The following is a 19,651-nucleotide window of genomic DNA, read 5'->3' as shown; positions in this document are numbered from 1 at the left end:
ACCAAGCCCTACCTTGCTTTACTTTGTCCTTCCTCCAGGAAACCTTCAAGAATGTCCTCTAATTATTTTCACTGTGTTAGCACCATCTAGGGGCCAAATTTCTCTTGGACTCAATCCTGTAATGATAGCTGACTCTTGTTTTGGTGGGTGGAGGAGGAGACGGGTGTTTAAGTCTGTGGTTGTGGCTGAAAAGTGAATGTTGGACAAACAGTTCTAAAATTTCTTTGGTCATCTTGTTACTTCCTCTGGGTCTCACATGCTCCTCATTTGTAGCTCTGTTTGGCCACTTCTTTACTCTGCGTTATGTTAGAATTTGCCATCAGGGAAGCCCCTGGTGCCTCAGACAGTAAAGAATCCGCCTGCAATACAGGAGACGCGGGTTCAATCCCTGGGTCTAGAAGATTCCCTGGGGAAGGCAATGGCTACCACTCCAGTATTCTTGCCTGCAGAATCCCACGGACAGAGGAGCCTGGCGGGCTACATTCCATGGGGTCGCAAAGAGTCAGACACGACTGAGCGACTGAGCACATACATACGTTAGAGTTGGTTCTCTCTCCACCCTTATTAGACTTACAGAATTTTGAAAAAAGAGAGTATGGACATATTTCTGTGGCCTACCAGCTCAGCAGGGGGATAAGTTTGCAGTAGGTACTCCGAAGTATTTGGAGTTGAAATAAAACATTCTTTTTTGCCCTGGAAGCAAGTTTATCTTGTGAGTAAAGACTATTTCTACTGTGCAGAGAGCTGCCGTTCTCAAATAGTATAAAATCGTCACCTGGATTCACTGCCAGCCCAAAACCTTCTTGAAAAAGATCAATTCCTTATTTCTTAAAGCATATGTTCCTAAATTGTTTGAATGATAATTACTTAGTAATATTAATGTTTCAAAAGATTTACAATGTGATTCACATATTGAAAAAGTATTTATAGGAATCTTTATAATTTAGTTGTATCATTTGGCCAGGTTAACCTCTGTGTGCCTAGGTTTTTTTATTCTGTAAAATGAGGATAAGTATTGGGGACAAACCTCAGTGTCCTTTTTCTTTTTAGTTATTCCTGGTATTTCTACCTCTACTTCACAGCTTTCCTCTACCCACCACTGATGGGATCTAATATTTTCACTATTCACAGGATTCTCCAGATTTCTTCTGTACATGGGGACAGCTCCTATGGTGGAAAATGGTGATTTACGTGGGATAAGACCTCTACCTGACCTTACCTGTGTGTCCGCTGCAAGCTTTCTATGGAATCCAGGTAAAAATGGGAAAATCAAGGTGATGGACGCTGTCTGAGGAAGGGTAGAACAATGATTTTGTGGCAATTTAAGTCATTTAAAACAACAAAAGATGTTACTTGAAGCCCAAGTTGTAAGGTAATAGTTAAACTCTCCTTTCCTGGATGAGATGTGTCTTTCAGGAAGTATCCATCTCAGGTTTCACTAAATAGAATTCTGACTTAAAATATCTGCCCTAAATCAACTTTGAGCAAGACTTAAAGCTGGACTACTAAAGAGGAGTAGGCATTCCAAGTGTTTCTTGTGGGCATGACATTTATTGGGGGAGATCTTGGAAATCAGCAAGGGTCAAGACTATGAATGAAGCTGACCCCACAGGTGCGAGGCTTGTGGGTTTCAGTTCCAGTCTCACTCTTCAGAGATCAGTGACAGCCACCCTCGAGGCACCATCTGCAGGCCTATGGGAAAGACAAATCTACGTGGGAACGAAAGAAGTTAAATTTGAAGGTTGACTTAATTATACTCTCTGCTTTCGGAGAGCTTCCTCTTTGTACCTCTCACCTCAATTTTTACCCACACTGCTGAACAATTTTGGCATTTGATTCTCCCCCAAACTACTGGTTCCTGGTTTCGATTTCTGTACCTATTTGAGAAATACAAATAGGGTTAGATCTCATTGAGAAATACAGGAAAGTTACTTTATGGTTCAGCGTCTTGCCAGGCTCAGTAGATAACTTTTCATGAGGGCAAGGCGACTGCTGTTTGCTTCTGATGTCCGTGTCTAGGGAACTCTAAGAACTTTGTATACACTATCACATTCATTTTACCTGAGGCAGGTTGGAGGCATGCATGAGTGTAAAAATTTCTTTAAAGCTCTATTCATAAATATAAAAGAGATAAAAATGTCATCTCTGTGTCAGTTAGGTACATTTTAAAAATATGACACTGAGGAAAGCTATGGATTTTAATAATAATGTTCTTTCACCTTTTTTTTTTCTTCCAATTTTAGGGTAATTGCTTTACAATGTTGTGTTGATTTCCACCGTACCTTTTTCACTCTGTTGAGATGGGATAAGAAGGTCACTGGTCATGCAATCCCAAGACAGGTTTCCCTTAGGATAGAGTATTATAAAGGATGAGAATACAGTGTAGAGATTAGCACTCAACTAAAAGAGGGGCATGTTATAGATGCATATCCACTCAACACATCCTGGGAGACTGTCTACTGACTGGAAGGTGTCTCCAAATTGATTGGAGTAATACCTTCAAGCTTTGCTGATTCCATTCTTTTGCTGTTGGCCAAAAAACCCTCACATTTTTATTTTTTATCTTTGGACCTAATTAGAGACACTGTAGAACTTTAAACTGTAATGATACTGCTTCTCCAGGTACCTAATAAAAGTACTGGGTTAAGAGTGAATAAATCTAAACTATTTCCCCACTTTCTGCTGTTACTTTTTACTGGGTGCATTGCTAGACACCTCTAGGCCCGAGTTCTTTCACCTGCACAAGGAAGGTGAGGGACTCTATCACCAATCCCTTCTAGCTTTGTAGTTTCTAGAAGTATATAACATGTTTTATTGCTTGCTGTGCAGAAAGGAACATGCAGAGTATATCAGAGTTTCTTCTTTGTCTGAATCTCCCTTGCAGGCTTTCTCTCTTTCTCTTAAAATCATAGCTGTAATTTTAAAAATCTTTACTCAAAACTCTCTATCCTTGTTGTACAGAAAGGTTAGAAAATAGAGACAAATGAAAATAATAAAAACTATGCATAATCTCACCACTCTTGGATAACTACTGTTAACAGTGTGGTATATATTCCCTCTGACATTTTTTTCAGACATTTTAAAACACACACACAGACCCTTTAGTTATGTCAGTGTGTCTTGAAGTTTATTAAGTTTGAGGTATGTTAAGAAACCATCACTGCTAGATGTTCAGGACACATCCAGAGTTTGGAGGGGCAACAGGAAGATCCTCTGCTTCTTTTTGGGATTATGTGTCAGTCCATCCAGGTTTGCCTCCGATGGACTTTCTCTGGCCTCCTTGCCTCCTTTTTTTCTGTTCTTTAAAATTCCATTTTTTAAATTTTATTACAGTATAGATTCTGTACAGTATTATATGTTACAGGTCTATAATATAGTCATTTACAATTTTAAAAGCTATACCCTATTTATAGTTAATATAAAATATTGGCTTTATCCCTTGTGGTGTATAATAAATCATTGTAGTTTATTTTGTATTTGATACTTGTATCTGTTCATCCCCTGAATGTGAAAGTCACTCAGTTGTGTCCAACTCTTGAGACCCCATGGATTGTAGCCTGCCAGACCCTTCTGTCCATGGAATTTTCCAGGCAAGATTATTGAAGTGGGTTGCCATTTCCTACTCCAGGGGTTCATCCCTTACCCCTATATTTTCCCTCTTCTTTTACTTCTCCCCACTGTTAACCACTAGTTTGTCCTCTGTGTCTGTGAGTTTGCTTCTTTTTTTTTGTAATATTCAATAGTATGTTGTATTTTTCAGATTCCACATGTAAGTGATATCATATAGTAATTGCCTTTCTCTGTCTGACTTATTTCACTTAGCAAGATGCCCTCCAGTTTCAGCTTTATTGCTGCAAATAGTAAAATTTCCTTCTTTTTTATGGCTGAGTAGTATCCCACTGTGTACATCTTTATCCCTTTATGCACGTGCACATTTTTATCCATTCATCTTTTGATCCACACTTAGGCTGCTCCCATGTCTTTGGCTTTCTTCTTGTATCTTAGAATTTTTTATCTTCTTTCTCTCTCTCCTAGGTTATTGGTTTGATTGACTGCTCCTCCTGGAGAGGTGGTCAAGCACCTTTCATCCTGATCTATTTTAGAAGGAACTTTATACAGAGTTAACATTTACAGGGCAAAAAAAAAAACACCCCACTTTGGTTATATTGATGCCTTGTATAGCATAAATCCAGTACCTTACTAGGTTAACAGATTCTGTCTCTTTTTTTCCTATCTTAAAAAGACACAAACAAAATAAAATGGAATAAAAAAATGACTTTAACAACAACAATAATGGCATAACAAAAGTCAAAACTCCTCCCAGGAAGGATTAGAAGACAGGAAAAATAAAGAGACGAGGAAGGAAGGTAACTTTGATTTGTGTTGTTTACATTTGTAAATACTTTCTCAATATTTCATATTTTAAAAATGTGATCATATTTTATGTAGTTAGAAATTTACTTTTTCACATAATAAATCCATCACAAACATCTTTCTACATCACCTAATAAAAGCCTATCATATATTTAGTGCCTATCATATATTTAGTGGTTGTGTATTTTTGCAAGGGAAGAAGTAACTTACCTAACTTATCCCCATTATTTTTGCTGATGAAAACAATAATAAAAGAATTACATTGGATGAATAGACTAGGGTAATGGCATAAGTATTCATGTCTTTGTTAAGAGTCCTTTATGTCCATGGTAGGTATATGCAAATATGTGGCCATAGTCCTGGCAGGTGTGACCACAGATCACGACCCCGTAGTTGAGCTCTCAGCATAGTGCTCCAGGGAGTCACCACTAAGTGACCGGAGATGACAAGCTACATGAACTCTAGGCCACTCTACTTCTCTGAGTTCCCACATTGCTAGAAGCAGGAATGACAAAGTGTTAGAATTGGTCTCATGTTGAAGAACACAGCCAATTCTTTTATATTAGTATGTTTATATGAATCCTACTGAGTTGACTCTTGGTAGAAAGAGATAGGTTGGTATCATGGACTGAATGTGTCCTCTCCCACAAAGTTATATGCTGAAGCCCCAACCTCCAGTGTGACTGCATTTGGAGATGGGGCCTTTATGGATGTAATTAAGGTGGCATGTGCGTGCGTACGTGCATGCTCAGTCATGTCCAATTCTTTGCGGCTCCATGGACTGTGGCCCACCAGGCTCCTCTATCCATGGGATTTTCCAGGCAAGAATACTGGATTGGGTTGCTGTGCCTTCCTCCAGGGGATCTTCCTGACCCAGGGATTGAACCTGTGTCTATCACGTATCCTGCATTGGAACACAGAGATAGTGTCTCTCTCTGGAGCAAAGGAAAAATACACTTACTGCCCATTAGAAAAGGCTTTGGAGCCCTAAGTTTAGGGTTCTTCTTTTAAAATGCAACTCTCAGAGTTCCCTGGTGATACAGTGAATAAGAATCTGCCTACTAATGCATGGAACATGGGTTCGATCCCTGGTCTGAGACAATTCCACATGCCACAGAGCAACTAAGCCTGTGTGCCACAAATACTGAGCTGACAGGCTGCAAGCTTGTGCACCTGTGGTTGAGCTCTCAGGAGAAGCCACCACACCTCAACGAGAGAGTAGCCCTCGATCTCTCCAACTGGAGAAAGCCTGTGTAGCAATGAAGACCCAGTGCAATCAGAAAAAAAAGACAGCTCTCTGTATATCTGCACATTCATCCGGGCCCATCCATATCACTTTTGTGGGACTTAGGGCCAAGTGGAACGAATGTAAATATGCTAATAATACTCATGCCTGCTGCCCCATGTGCCATGAGGTCCTCTGTCTCTGAACCAGGTTACTCAAGTCTTCACCAACATCCATGAAACTTGTTCGTCTGCAAGTAGGTTAAAATCTCAGACCTGTTACAGTCTCTAATACATGTCACTATTGTCACCATCAGAATTCTCGTGTGAAAACTCATTATCTTCTTGGTTCTGAGATGCATTACCATCATAAACATGAGGCAGATGAAGTCTTGTTAAAGGATAGAGGAACCATAAAGAAATAAGCCTGAATTCAGAAACTTGATGTTGCTTGTCCAAAAATTACGGGTCTTACCTGAGTTTGTTGTTTTGGTCAATGACTCCTACCACTCAGGATCTTTGTGTAGGACTTCAAATCAAGAATAATTTGAGTCCCTCTCTCCTGGGACAAACCTACTGGACACTTATAGTCCAGACACGCTTTAAGCTAGGCTAGAAAGAGATTGAGCTAGTAGAGAGGATGGAGTAGGGATTCTCACTGGTGTTCTTGCTGAATATTTTTTACATGTGGAATGCTCAGTTGAATAAAGAACTATAGATTCTGCAGATATAAATTTGAAGAACATGGAACCTCATTGACTCAACTGTGATGTGTAAGACTCTGCCACATACCTTGCTCTAATGAAACTTCTACATTGTGTTGAGTTGTACTCAATATAGTGATATTTTCAAAGAGGTGCTTATTAAAAATTCTGACTTCTGGATCTCACCCCAGACTTAATATATGGGAATCTTGGAAGTGGTGTCTCAGATATCTCATTTTTTTAAAAGATGTCAAGTGTGTGTGTGTGTGTGTGTGTTTAATGTTATTTATTTGGACCTTCCCAGTGGCTCAGTGGTGAAGAATGTACCTGCAATGCAAGAGATGCAGGCAGGAGAACTGGATTTGATCCCTGGGTAGGGAAGATCCCCTGGAGTAGGAAATGGCACCTCATTCTAGTATTCTTGCTTGTAAAGTCCCATGGACAGAGGAGCCTGGTGGGCTATAGTCTATGGGGTTGCAAAGAGTTGGACATGACTGAATAACTGAGCACACATTTGTTTATTTATTTATGGCTATGCTGGTGGCAGGGTCTTCATTGCTGCACGGGCTCTCTCTAGTTGTGGTGAGTGGAGGCTAGTCTTTGTTGTGGTGCTTGGGCTTCTCATTGCAGCAGCTTCTCTCCTTGCAGAGCATGGGCTCCAGAGCGCAGGCTCAGTAGTTGTGACGCACAGGCTTTGTCGCTTTGAATCATGTGGGATCCTCCCGGACCAGGAATCGAACTGGCATCCTCTGCTCTGCCAAGAGGACTCTCAACAACTGGACCATGAGGGAAGCTCAGGTATCTCATTATTGACAAGCTTCTCAGCTGATACTTAGACACACTAAAGATTGAGAATCAATGTATAGATTAGGGCATCAGGAGAGAAACCAGGTGATGAGGGTCACTGTGATTCTGGTGGGAAATATATGGTATGTAGTGCACTATAGTATTATGTAGAGCAAAGTGAGTGTGATAGTTAGGTTTATGTGTTAACTTGGCTAGGTCACTGTACTGAGATATTTGGTAAAACATTTTTCTCTAGATGTTTCTGTGATGATGTCTTTTTAAATGAGGATAGCATTTAAATCATTAGACTTTGAGTAAGGCAGATTGCCTTCCAAAATGTGGGTAGGTCTCATTCAGTCAGTTGAAGGCTTTGTTAGAAAAAGATTGGCCTCCCTAGAAGAGGGAATTCTGCTAGCTGACAGCCTTTGAACTTGAACTGCAATTGTTCCTTGGGTCTCCAGCCAGCTGGCTTACCCTGCAGATTTTGAACTTGCTGACCTCCACAAGCACTCTCTCCCAAGGGCTCTGTTTCTTTGCGTAACGCTGATGATACACCATGGTACAAGGATTCCCTTGGGGGAGTGTAAGGCCATGGTCTCTGATTCTCAGAATGAGAATTTAAAAATTTTGTGTTTACATTTAATAATAATCTTAAAAATTAGACATTCATATTCAGGATCATCTGGATATTCATTTCCTATCAGAGGACCATTATATGATATCAGTGATGAAGTCTGTGATAGGGTGATGACTGTTGGAGCCAGGTGACTGTCTAAAGTGACAGCATTATAATTTTTGGTATATTTTCAAAACTTGAGTACACAGACTTCTGTGTAGGGTTGCCAGATAAAATACAACAGGCCCAGTTAAATTTGAATTTCAGATAGGCAACAAATGATAATTTAATATAAGTATGTCCCAAATATTGCATGAGGCTTATTTATATATAAATATTACATATTTACACTAATCATTTTTGTTGTTTATTTGAAATCCAGATTTAGCTGAGAATCCTGTATTATTATTTGTTAAATCTAGCAATCCTAATTTTGAGATCTACTCCCAGAGACTTCTCAGATTTGAAGGTGCTCTTTGCATGTATTTGTGCATGTGACTGCATGTGTGTTTTAGGCAGATAAACACTGGTGCTTCTTGATTATCATATTTTTTCATAGTTAGCTCTATATGACTTTTCTGCATCCTCTGTTTCATCCATCTCTGTGAGTTTTATTGATGTTAACCATACTCTCGAGAGACCTCTCTGGATTCAGAAAGTTCATATTGATTTACAACATGAGTTATTTTTTTTTTGCCTATTATAGTTGAGGTTTCTCTGCGGCTGGGTTCACTTAGGAACCAAATGGCATAAGAAAATAGAGCTTGAGAAATTCAGGTTTACAACAAAGGGAATGGATATGTAGGAATAATTTTGACTTATGTATATTAGCTTGACAAAAATCCCTTTTTTTGTCTTTCTCATAATTTGGATTTTTTTAAAAAAAAGTCTTTCATTGGATGTGACTGAAGCACACGGCTAAAATATTATCTTTCAATTCTCCTCTGTAGCCCCTGCTTTGGCCTCAAACTCAACTATTTCCATTTTCTACCTCACTGAAATACCTTCCAAACATCCTTACAATGTCAACATCCAATTTTACAGTGACTACCTTTTCAATGGACTGTCTCCTAATTGCTTCTGGGATGTTTTCTGGGTGCCAATGACTCTTATTCATTTTATGTGAATTACTTTTGGTCTCAGAGAGTGTGTCCTTTTTATGTCCTTACTCTTTCTACCTACCTGTTCTCTAGTTTTTAATGTCCAGAGTTAAGAAAATAATAGGATATTTTACGCTTGTACTGTAAGTGGTCTCTGTTTATTCTCCAGATAAAGAGTAACACACTTTCTTCTTAAAACTGGCATTATAGTTATATGCTCATTTCACATAACCATTGCAATTGTCTTATAACCCATAATCTAGGCTCATAAGTGAAAGCTGACTCTGTATCTGTAGGAAAAAAATTCCGTTTCTGTGGCATATGCATTAAAAACCACATGACTTTTTAATTTTATTCTTTTCTAAGTGCTCTCATTTACTTTAAAATCTAATTTAGGTGGTGATTTAGAAGAATGAAAACTATTAAAGTAAAACTAACCAAAATTAAAGTTATTTTATAGAGGAGGGGTGAGGATCTCATTATGGTTTCTTATCACAAGCACTCATAGAATAGTTCACAAGACAACATATAAAGTTAAAGAATGACAGGAGCTTGCCCTAATACTTTAATTTACTATATAGATATTGTCTTTCATTCTAGAAGATGAATTTCCTTCCAGAGTTCAGATTTAAAACTGAGATATTTCTTTTAATACTCAATCTGAATTCTTTCAACCAATTGGAAATCTTGAAGCAAAAATAAAAAAAAAAAAAAAAGGAATGAGTGCCATTAATACCATCTAAAGCGTTTTTGGTCCAGCTAATATTGTCTAATATTATCGCTAATATTGTCATACATACACATCTTTGCATATACATATATAGACACTTACATATCTTCCTTCAGATGCCCAAACTTTCATTTTTATTTAGCTTTACAGTTTAATAAAGACACCCAGGACACATAACCCATCTCAACAATGACACTATTTCTCATTTATTGCTTTGCTTTGATGTTTAAAAAAAAAGACCTAGTAGGCATGTAGGGCAGATATAACTACATTTAATTCCTATTTTATAGGTGAAGAAAGTGAGGATCACAGAAGTTAAGTTCTCTGTGCTCTAAAAAGTGACAAGGTGGGAACTAAAGTCCAGTCCTTTGACTCCAAGTTCTGTTCTCTTTTCAATACAGTAAGAGTTGTCATGAGCTTTATAAGAGATAATGTGTGAAAAAACTCTAGAGTATTAGTCATTATAATATATTCTCCAACTCACTTTTCCCCAAACTGGCTGACTATAAGATTCCCTTGGGAATTCGTACTTCTGAAAACACTCTTCAGGTGATTCTGATGATCAACTAGAATGGAAAAAAACCTCTTAGGTCATATTCACAGAAAACCAACTGACTGGTGATGTCAGTACCCTGCAGATGGTGTGTTTCATCCATAGGTGTTTCCTACTGCCTACCTTCAAGTTATAAAGTCTTATTTTCCTTATAGGAAGACATCACACTAATAGAAATTGTTATCTTTACCTTCACACCTTCCACTTGTAAGCAGTGGAATAGGTGCCATTGGCATTGTCTAAATGTGAGGGAGGTAATATTATCACCACCTTACAGAATAGGATGCTGAGGAGCAGGAAGCATAAGTAACTTTCCCAAAGGGACTGCCATTAAATAAATTGATTTGGTTGACATAAGGTTGATTATTAGTTCATTTGTGATAATGTTATGGAGTAACTGAAACATTTTCAAGTTCTGACATCAAAAGTTATCTTTCAAAAAGAAAAGCACACTACCTCTTTAATTTAAGCAGTTTTATTCAGAAATTTTCCAAAGTCCCTTTCTATATAACATACACACACACACACACACACAGACACACACAGACACACACAGTTATTTAGAAAAAAAAAATGAAAACTGATAGTTTAAAGCTGTTATTTAATAGAACAATTTGTTTATGTAGTTGAAGAACAACTTTAAAAGGAATTTCCAGACCATATTTTCTAGAAACCTTAAATATTTCAGTCCATCCTGGGGAGAAACATTTGCTTTTGGAAAAGGCTGATGGTTTAAGTAACGTACTTTGCTTTGATTCCCGTTTCTACCTGGGGAAGAACATGTCTTATTCATCATTCAATGTGTAAAGTTTTATTGTTACTCCAGCGTTAGAGGAGAAGAAAAATAACCAAGGATAGGCAGTTTGAGGGAGTATCCAAGGGTGGGGAAGAAGACCTGAGATGATCCTAGACTTAAAAAATGTATTTTATGTTCAAAGCATCCTCTAGATATTACGAATTTGTTTACACACGTAGCTTAACTTTGAAAGGAGAACCTCTAAATCCAGAAAATAGTTTTAACCATACTGTGCCAAGTTCAAAGCCAGGTCTTAGAGTCAGCTATAATTTGAGCAAAACAGTAGTAGTTACAGCAGATGCAGCTTTTCCTTCAGCCTATCCAGAATCTTACTGTGTGCAAGTTACTGAATCACTCTTGTCAACATGACCAGTCATCCCTGTCTCACAACAGAAATTACAAAAATCGATGGTCACACCTCACTTCCCTGGAGAGCAGCACTGAGGATCTACCAATCCCCAGCAACCACAACAGATACCATTCATGTCACCTGCACCTTTCTCCTTTGTCCTCTCCATCTCTCTCAGCCTCAAGGAGAGAAAGAAGCCTGGGTGAGTGGCCCCTCGTTGGGCCCCGCTTGTCTGAGAGCAATCAATGCATATTTATCGAACATTCCTAATGAACACCTGACCCTCTGCCAGGTGTTAGCTCCCACCCTGCAAGCCTTTGCTATAGGTATTCTCTCTTCCTGGAAGGTTCTCCTCACAATCTTCATGTGACTAGTTTCATCTTGTCATGCAAAATCTTAACTAAGGTTTTCAATGTCACCACTCCAAAAACCTCTTCTTTCTGGACATGGGGACACAGCAGGAGAAGGCGAGGCTGGGATGAATTGAGAGAGTAGCTCTGACATATACACACTGCTCTGTGCAAAATAGATTCCTAGTGGGAAGCTGCATAGCATAGGGAGCTCAACCCGGTGCTCTGCGATGACCTAGAGGGGTGAGATGGTGGAGGGTGGGTGGGAGGAAAGTTCAAGAGGGAGGGGATATATGTATATTTATAGCTGATTCACTTTGTTGTTCAGCAGAAGCTAGCACAACATTGTAAAACAAACTCCAGCAAAAAATAATGAATGGGAACCCCCTTCCCCTCCAAAAGATCTTTCAATCTAAAATAAACATCTGGTCACATTCTGTCATATGGTCCTATTTTAATTCTCTACATAGCATTTATTATTATCTGTTCTTTTTCTTATTTCAAAAGTATATTTTCTGTTTCCTATTACTACAATGTATTTACCACAGCAGATGGAAACTTCCCTTTCTTGTTATCACTTAAGCACCTAGAATATTTCCTGGTACATAAATATTCGTTAAATGAGAGCCTTAGGATACAATGATGGAACAAAAGTGGACATGGTTGCTGATAGGTGGGGCTGCTTGTTGTTTAACAATAGACATTAATCAAAGGATCCTACAGTTTAATGCAGATTTACAACTATCATTAGTGTGGAGATGGAGCCATTCTAGGAGGACTTAGAAATGGGGTAATTAACTGTAAAATGGAGGTCATCCCAAGATCCCCAAGTAAGGGCAATGAGGAGAGATAAAATCTAAAAGAAGAGGTGAAAGAAGTTGAGACAAGTAGGGAGATTGTTTGAAACCAAGGAACTTCTGTGTTTTAGGTTTTGTGGTTGGAGGGAACATGCTCATTCAAGAAAAAAGCCAGTGTGGTTGGCTTGCAGAGGGAAGGTGAAAAGATAGTTCTGAGATGAGGCTGGACAGGCAGGTGGGATCCAGGCCAAGGCAGGCACTTGTGGGCAATGTTGAGCATTTGCATCTTTAGCCTAGGATTGATGGAGAGCCTCTGATGAGTTTTAAATAGTAGTGGAATGGTGTGATCAGATCTGCAACTTGAAAACAAATCACTGTGCCTCGTAGAGAATAGACGACTTAGTGGTGGTTTACATAGGAAAAGCAATGCCATCATCCAAGCAAGAGATGTGGGCCATTTGGGTTGGGATACTGTAGAAGAGATGCAGTGCAGAAAGATTCAGGAGCTATTCTGTAAGTCAAGTCAGTAAGATGTGGTTTTGGAGTAGCTATCAGAGGCATGAGAGAGGAAGGTGTCCAGGATGATTCTTAAGCTTCTTATATGCTTATCAGAATGGGAGCTTGTGTCATTCACTGATAATGGTCCCAGGAAGAAGACCACAGAGGTGGGGTATGAGGCTGGAAACAATGAATTCAATTGTGCATTATGTTCTTTAAAATGCCTTTGAGACATCCAAGTAGATATATTTAGTAGGTAATTGGTTATGTGAGTCTGGAACACCAAAGAAAATCTGTACCAGAGAAATAGCCACAAATTTGAGGGTCATGTGTAATATTTATTATTTGGATGTGCCTGGTCTTAGTTGTGGCATGTGGGATCTAGTTCTCTGACCAGGGATTGAATCCAAGCCCCCTACACTGGGGCCACAGTCTTAACCCCTGGACCTCCAGGAAAGTCCCTGAGAGACATATCTAAATAGGTGAAAATAGAAGCTGTCGATGTAGATATAATGGCCTGAATATAGAAATCGGAGACAGAAAGGCTAAGACAGAGACTTGAGGAAGTTCCATCATTTAATATCATTTAATTACTGGATAGAGAAGAATGATCATGCAAAGCAGATAGAGGAGGAAGTTCCAGACAAGAGGCATAAACTGAGACAGTTGTATCATGGAAGCCAAGGGAAGACTCATCCATGTCAGAAGCTGAGTACAGACTAAAAAATACCTTGTCTATATCTCCCACTAAATAAATATTTTTTAAATCTATGAATGAATATTGAACAAAAGATATGAAATCTTCAATATATAGGGCATTAAGGGAAAATAAAAGTGAAAGTGAAAGCCTCTCAGTCATGTTTGACTGTGAAAATAACAGTGAGAAGTGAAGGTGAAAGCCGCTCAGTCATGTCTGACTCTTTGTGACCCCATGGACTATATAGTCCATGGAATTCTCCAGGCCAGAATACTGGAGTGGGTAGCCTTTCCCTTCTCCAGGGGGTCTTCCCAACCTGGGATCAAACCTAGCTCTCCCGCATTGCAGGTGGATTCTTTACCAACTGAACCACAAGGGAAGCTCATTTAAGGGGGAATGGGGAAGTCATAACAATATGTGGGATTGAGGAGAGGAGTGGAGACTTCTGAAAATGTATCCATCATGAATGATCCTTCTGGTCAGTTATTAGTGTTAGACTTAAAATACAGACTAAATAGATCACCTCTCTGTCTTCTGAACATTGTGTGGATATGATGGCAAATTCCAGAAGGGGCTGTCTGACGGTGAAGAGGAATAGCAGGCCCTGAGTTATCTGAGAGGAATAACAGAGGAAACACGGTCGCAGGTGTGTTTGGCTGACAGTTCCTGGAGCACTCTTTGATCTACGGGGGATTCCGTAGCTCCTGCTCTACATCCATTTGAGGTACAGGCTTTAGAACCTGGTGTGAAACATTGCTGCTTTGGCTAAATGTGCATTTGTGTTAATCACTCCGGCAAAGACTTAGATTACATATGGTAGGTATTATCTGTAATAACCCTTAAACTTCACTGGCGTAGCCCAGTGGAATTTGTCTCATTTTTGTAGTGTTTATGTGTCGGCGTATAGTAGTTGGCATTCCCTAGGATGATTTATGAACTCTGGGTCCTTCTGGCTTGTGGACCCACCGACCCTTAAAGCCACAGATGCCTCTGCTGAACCCTCTGCTTCTAGTTGGCCAGTGAAAGAAGGGAGAAGAGCGAGCATTATGACAGTTTGTTAGCAGACATACCTCCTACTTACAGTCAGAAGACAATCCTGGGACCACATTCTACTACCAGGGAGGCTGGGCTGTATAATCAAGTGGAAAAGAAAACAGATTTGATAAACTTATCAATCTCTCTCCTAAGGGTCTTGTTTTCATTTGTTCAGTTAGTTTGAGGGCCTAATTAAATTCTAGTACCTGGAGAGGGTTCTTAAGAGTCCCTTGGACAACAGAGAGATCAAACCACTCAATTCTAAAGGAAATCAACCCTGAATATTCACTGGAAGGACTGATGTTGAAGCTGAAACTCCAATATTTTTGCCACCTGATGTGAAGAGGAGGCTCACTGAAAATTACCCTGATGCTGGGAAAGATTGAGGGCAAGAGGAGAAGGGGGCGAGAGAGTACAGGATGGTTGGATGGCATCACTGAATCAATGGACATGAGTTTGGGCAAACTCCAGGAGATAGTGAAGGACAGGGAAGCCTGGCATGCTGCGGTCCATGGGGTTGCAAAGAGTCGGACACGACTGAGCCACTGAAAGCAACAACAACCTTCCTTGAGAGAATTTTTTCTTTACTCAATATATTTTACTTAGAAAATGAAATATATTTACTAAAATGTATGTTTCTGCCTGCTGCTCTTAACTTTTACTTAAATGTCTTCTCTTCTCAAGAGAGAAAAACATTTGGTGGTGATTTCCCACAATTGTCCAATGATTGTCTTCCAGCCAAGAATACTCCACCTCTGGCAATCAAGCTGGTTTACTTCCCCAAAACTATTATTTCTTTCTGACTTTACCTTTGAGTATTTAAAAAAATATTTTTATGAGGTTCTATTTCAACAAGATTTTGGGGAAAGGATTTATAGCTTGGCTTTTGTCTAAAACAGTGGTTCTTAAAAGTTCAGAATTGCCTGGAGGGCTGGCCCACAACCAGAGGTTCTGATTTTCTGAGCGAGGGCTGAAAATTTGCATTTCTAACAAATCCCTAAGTGATTCTCAAGCTACTCATTCAGAAACCAAACTTTGAGAACCTCTTTTCTAAAATAAACTGATTTTTATTTTTTTTAAAGAGGACATCCTGCTTTCCTAACCCTGAGATTTGATTCACATGTGAACCTAACCGAATAGAAAATACACTTTAAAATCAGAAAAGAGCTTGGAAGTAGAAAATCTTAGTCCTTGTTTTGAAGCAGCCACTTTTTAGTTTGTAGTATGAAAGTATGCAAGTCATTCTACCTCTCATGTTTTACATTTCTTTACTTATAAAATGATGATAATAACACCTACTTTGCCTGGAACAAGAGATTTTGTCCCAGACTAATCAGGAGCAGAACAGCCAGGAGATTGGCTTGTTTCTATGAAGAGGGAGATTTACAACCCACCAGAAAGCTTCCCTGGGGGCTGATCACCCACAGGGCAAACTATTATGTATCCTCCACAAAAGAGGCTGCCTTCATTTTCTGGAAGGCGGTATACTTCCAGCCCCTGGACCGAATTTCAAAACAGTGCGGCAGCCGTGATGTTGCAAGGTTAGCACAGCATCCTTGTGATTCTCGATGCAGCTCTGTGACAGAATCACTGTGTAGCTTTGAGAAAAATTCCCAGGCCCTGGTCCCAGGCATTCTGAGGTGGGGCCTGGGTGTCCAAGTGTGTCTTAGGTGCTAACCCGGGTTGAGGTGCTAACCTGTGGGAGACAGACTGGTCATGTCTGTCAGCGAAGTGGCCTGCACTGTGACTTCCAGCTTACAGACAATAGGCACGTTCTATGCACAGCTAAGTTTGAGTGCATTCGGGATATTGAATTCCCATGCAGTGGGCGCTCTATCACAGGACAAATGAGAGTGTCAGAGCAGACTTTTTAAGGCCCTGTGTTATTATGTTGAATGATCAACTGTTTGCTGGTGATTAAACTGCCTCCACAGGTTTAGACCCTCACTTCTTTTGCTTTTCAGGTGCCATCTATCTTTCTGCTTCTACACCAAAGAGAAAGCACACATGCTGAGTTGTGGCAAAGCACTCCAGCTGTGAGAGAAGTAGGTTGAGGAAGATGCCACATGCTTAATTTTCCTAGTCATGCAGAACTAGATCAAATCTCATATAACCATGTCATAAGGCATTGGGCATCTATAAATAATCTTGTGTTTTAATAATGGATTTTGAAATTTTATTTTGGCTTTGCTCACTAGGATAAAGGCAGGCAGAATGGTCATTGTGAGAAGGAAGTGAAACAGTCTGGATATGAGATTCAAATGCTGCTATGGTCTCTGGTGCTTTCTCCTGTATGTCACTTGGACTTCTATTGTTTCAGCAGAAAAATGGGCCAAAACTCACATTGTTTATTTGATAAAGGGTTGCTTAAACTTGCTCTGTGTGTTTTCCTTGTTTACACTTCTGAAAAGCTACTAGTAACCTATTTGACATTAAAATAATCTGGCCTGAATAACATTTGTCTCAGAATAACTTTCATTTGGTTAATACATCAGCACTAGATGACTTTCAATGATTCCTGAAAGAAGCAACTGGAAAAGACGGATTGTGAAACTTTTGAAGAACTGAACTCCAGAGCTTAATGAATGCTTTAGGAATAAGGTCTGTTACTTTCTTCAAATAATGTACTGATAAGGAAAGAGCAGCTTTGAAATGACTCTGTTATTTTGATAATTTTGACTGTCTAGAGATGATGAAGAATTTTCATCAGATGTTGTCTATGATCAATGCTTTCTGATTCCACCCTTTTCCTAGAAACTTCTTTGATTACCTCTTAGCTGTGGCTTTTTGATGACCTAGGTTTAATTTAGATGATTGCTTCTGAAAAAAACTATTAGCATCCCTGTGGTGGCATGGAGGCTCCTGAGGAGGGAGAGGTGGGACAGAGTCTTAGTTCAAGTCATTACATTTAGTAGGAAACTGGGGCTTAGAGCAAAATAGGATCAGGATCCCCAAGGGGTGATGAGTGACACCCAGGACAGAACTGGCCTCACACTCTGGACAAGGCTGAAATAGCTCATGTCAACTGAAGGTACCATTCCCAAGTTCCAGCCATGGACATTGGAGAGTACACATGGGGTTCCCCAGCCTGGTGTGGGATCTGAGGCTCTGGGAACAAAGGCTGACACTGTATTTTTCTTTTTTTAAACTTTTTATTTATGTAAAGAACAGACTTTTGGACTCTGGGAGAAGGCGAGGGTGGGATGATTTGAGAGAATATCATTGAAACATGTATATTACCATATGTGAAATAGATCGCCAGTCCAGGTTCGGTGCATGAGACAGGGTGCTCAGGGCCAGTGCACTGGGACGACCCTGAGGGATGGGATGGGGGAGAGGTTCAGGATGGGGAACACATGTACACCCATGGCTCATTCATGTGAATGTATGCCAAAAACCACTACAATATTGTAAAGTAGTTAACCTCCAATTAAAATAAATAAATAAATTTACAAAAAAAGCAAACCGTTTTATTTTGCATTGGGGCATAGTCGATTAACAATATTGTGATAGTTTCAGATGAACAGTGAAGGGATTCAGCTATACATATACATACAGCCATTCTCCCCCAAATTCCTCTCCCATCCAGGCTGAAGGCTGGCACTGTACTGCATTATACTGGAAACTGACTAGAGGAGGTTTAGGTTTTTTATTGTTTTACTGCCAGGAGGAGAGTGGAAAGACTAACTTGCAAATCAGGTGGATGAAAATTGAGAATAAGAAAGATTTGCTTGTTGTAGGCAACCCTTTTGTCTGTTGTTGTTGTTGTGTTTAATGTTTATGAATAGAGGCAGGTAAGGCTGAATTCCCTTCTGTTCTTCAGGAATTCTTTTAAAGGTATTTTGTTCTTGTCTTAGACTGAGACTGAAGATGTGACACCACACATTACTGTTATCACCTTCTGCAGCTGAAATGCAGACTCCGGAACTGGATGTGGCATGGAGTAATTTTTCTGTCTAATTAGCCCTGGAACTCTACGTTAAAGGCTCACAATGCGTGTCCTTTGGCATGACATCAGTCCGCCGTTGACTCTGATTGTCAGCAGGATTCTAATTATTTGGGCCAAAGCATTTTGCCCAGAGTTTTTGTGTTCAAAGAGAACTTCTGTGTAAGGGAAAGAAAGCCTTTTTGTTATTATTGTTCCTCTTCTTTGGAATTAGCACCTATCTAAATTAATCCTCTCTAACTTCTCACACTCCTCCAATAGGTACACTTTGTAAACTGCTTTAGTAACCAACGGAAAGAGGAGTGGTAGTCTTTTAATTAGCTTTCTAGAGATAGGAAATTCCCAGCTATTAAACCCAAGCTGTATCTAATGTGGGGTTTCAGTCTAATGAATGGTTGTAAGCATGCTGCCTTCCCACACAGTAGAACTTGATGGATTCCCTGGTTTACAACTGCTGGTTATTGATTAAACAACTAGACTGTTTTGATGCTGATTATTTTTGTTGTTGCACCCATCATCTTAGGTTTGGAAGAATTATTACAGATATTAATGTTATTAGAGTTATTAAAGGTCACTAGTCTATCCCCTCACCCACCTTATGCTGGTAACATCTTTACAACATCTCCCCCAAGTGGTTGTCTTGATCATGATAGAATCCACCTAATGAGAATGAGGAGAAAGCAGACTCCAGAGTCCAGCAGACAGTTATAACTTAGTTATTCCTTAATACAGTTTATTTAAAACCATGGCGACCTGTAGCTTAGAAGAAGCCCTAAATATACAAATAGATAAGTTGATATAAAATGTGGTGAATGCTTTGATAGAGGCACAGATGCACAAACTGTTTTTAAAACAACTAACTGGGTGGGAGAACATAGGAAAGAATTTGTCTTGAAGTATAAGTAGATGTGCTTATGTGTGTGTGTTAGGGAAGAATGTTTCCAGGGAAAAGGTAAAGGTGCAAAAATATGGAATCTAGGAAAGACTGTGGTAAGACACAGTGAGAAGTTCAGAATGGCTGGATGGAAAGTGCAGTGGTGAAAGAGAACAGCTTGAGCCAGGTTATTAGGAACTTAGTTTTCCCAACAAAAAGTTG

General features: G+C 39.5%; 1 long non-coding RNA gene across 3 annotated transcripts in view; it reads left to right on the top strand.

Moving 5' to 3' along the window:
* The window catches only part of LOC133040223 (uncharacterized), a 235,311-nt gene that overhangs the window by 78,633 nt on the left and 137,027 nt on the right, over nucleotides 1–19,651 (top strand). For all 3 annotated transcript variants that reach the window (XR_009688925.1, XR_009688923.1, XR_009688924.1), the window contains exon 2: nucleotides 1,132–1,254. This is a non-coding gene — a long non-coding RNA (uncharacterized LOC133040223). The remainder of the gene's footprint in view (nucleotides 1–1,131; nucleotides 1,255–19,651) is intronic.

This window comes from Dama dama, chromosome 20 (genome assembly GCF_033118175.1).
Source record: "Dama dama isolate Ldn47 chromosome 20, ASM3311817v1, whole genome shotgun sequence".
NCBI lineage: Eukaryota > Metazoa > Chordata > Mammalia > Artiodactyla > Cervidae > Dama > Dama dama.
Note: the sequence above shows the minus strand (reverse complement) of the source record. Positions and strands in the feature narration are given on the sequence as shown.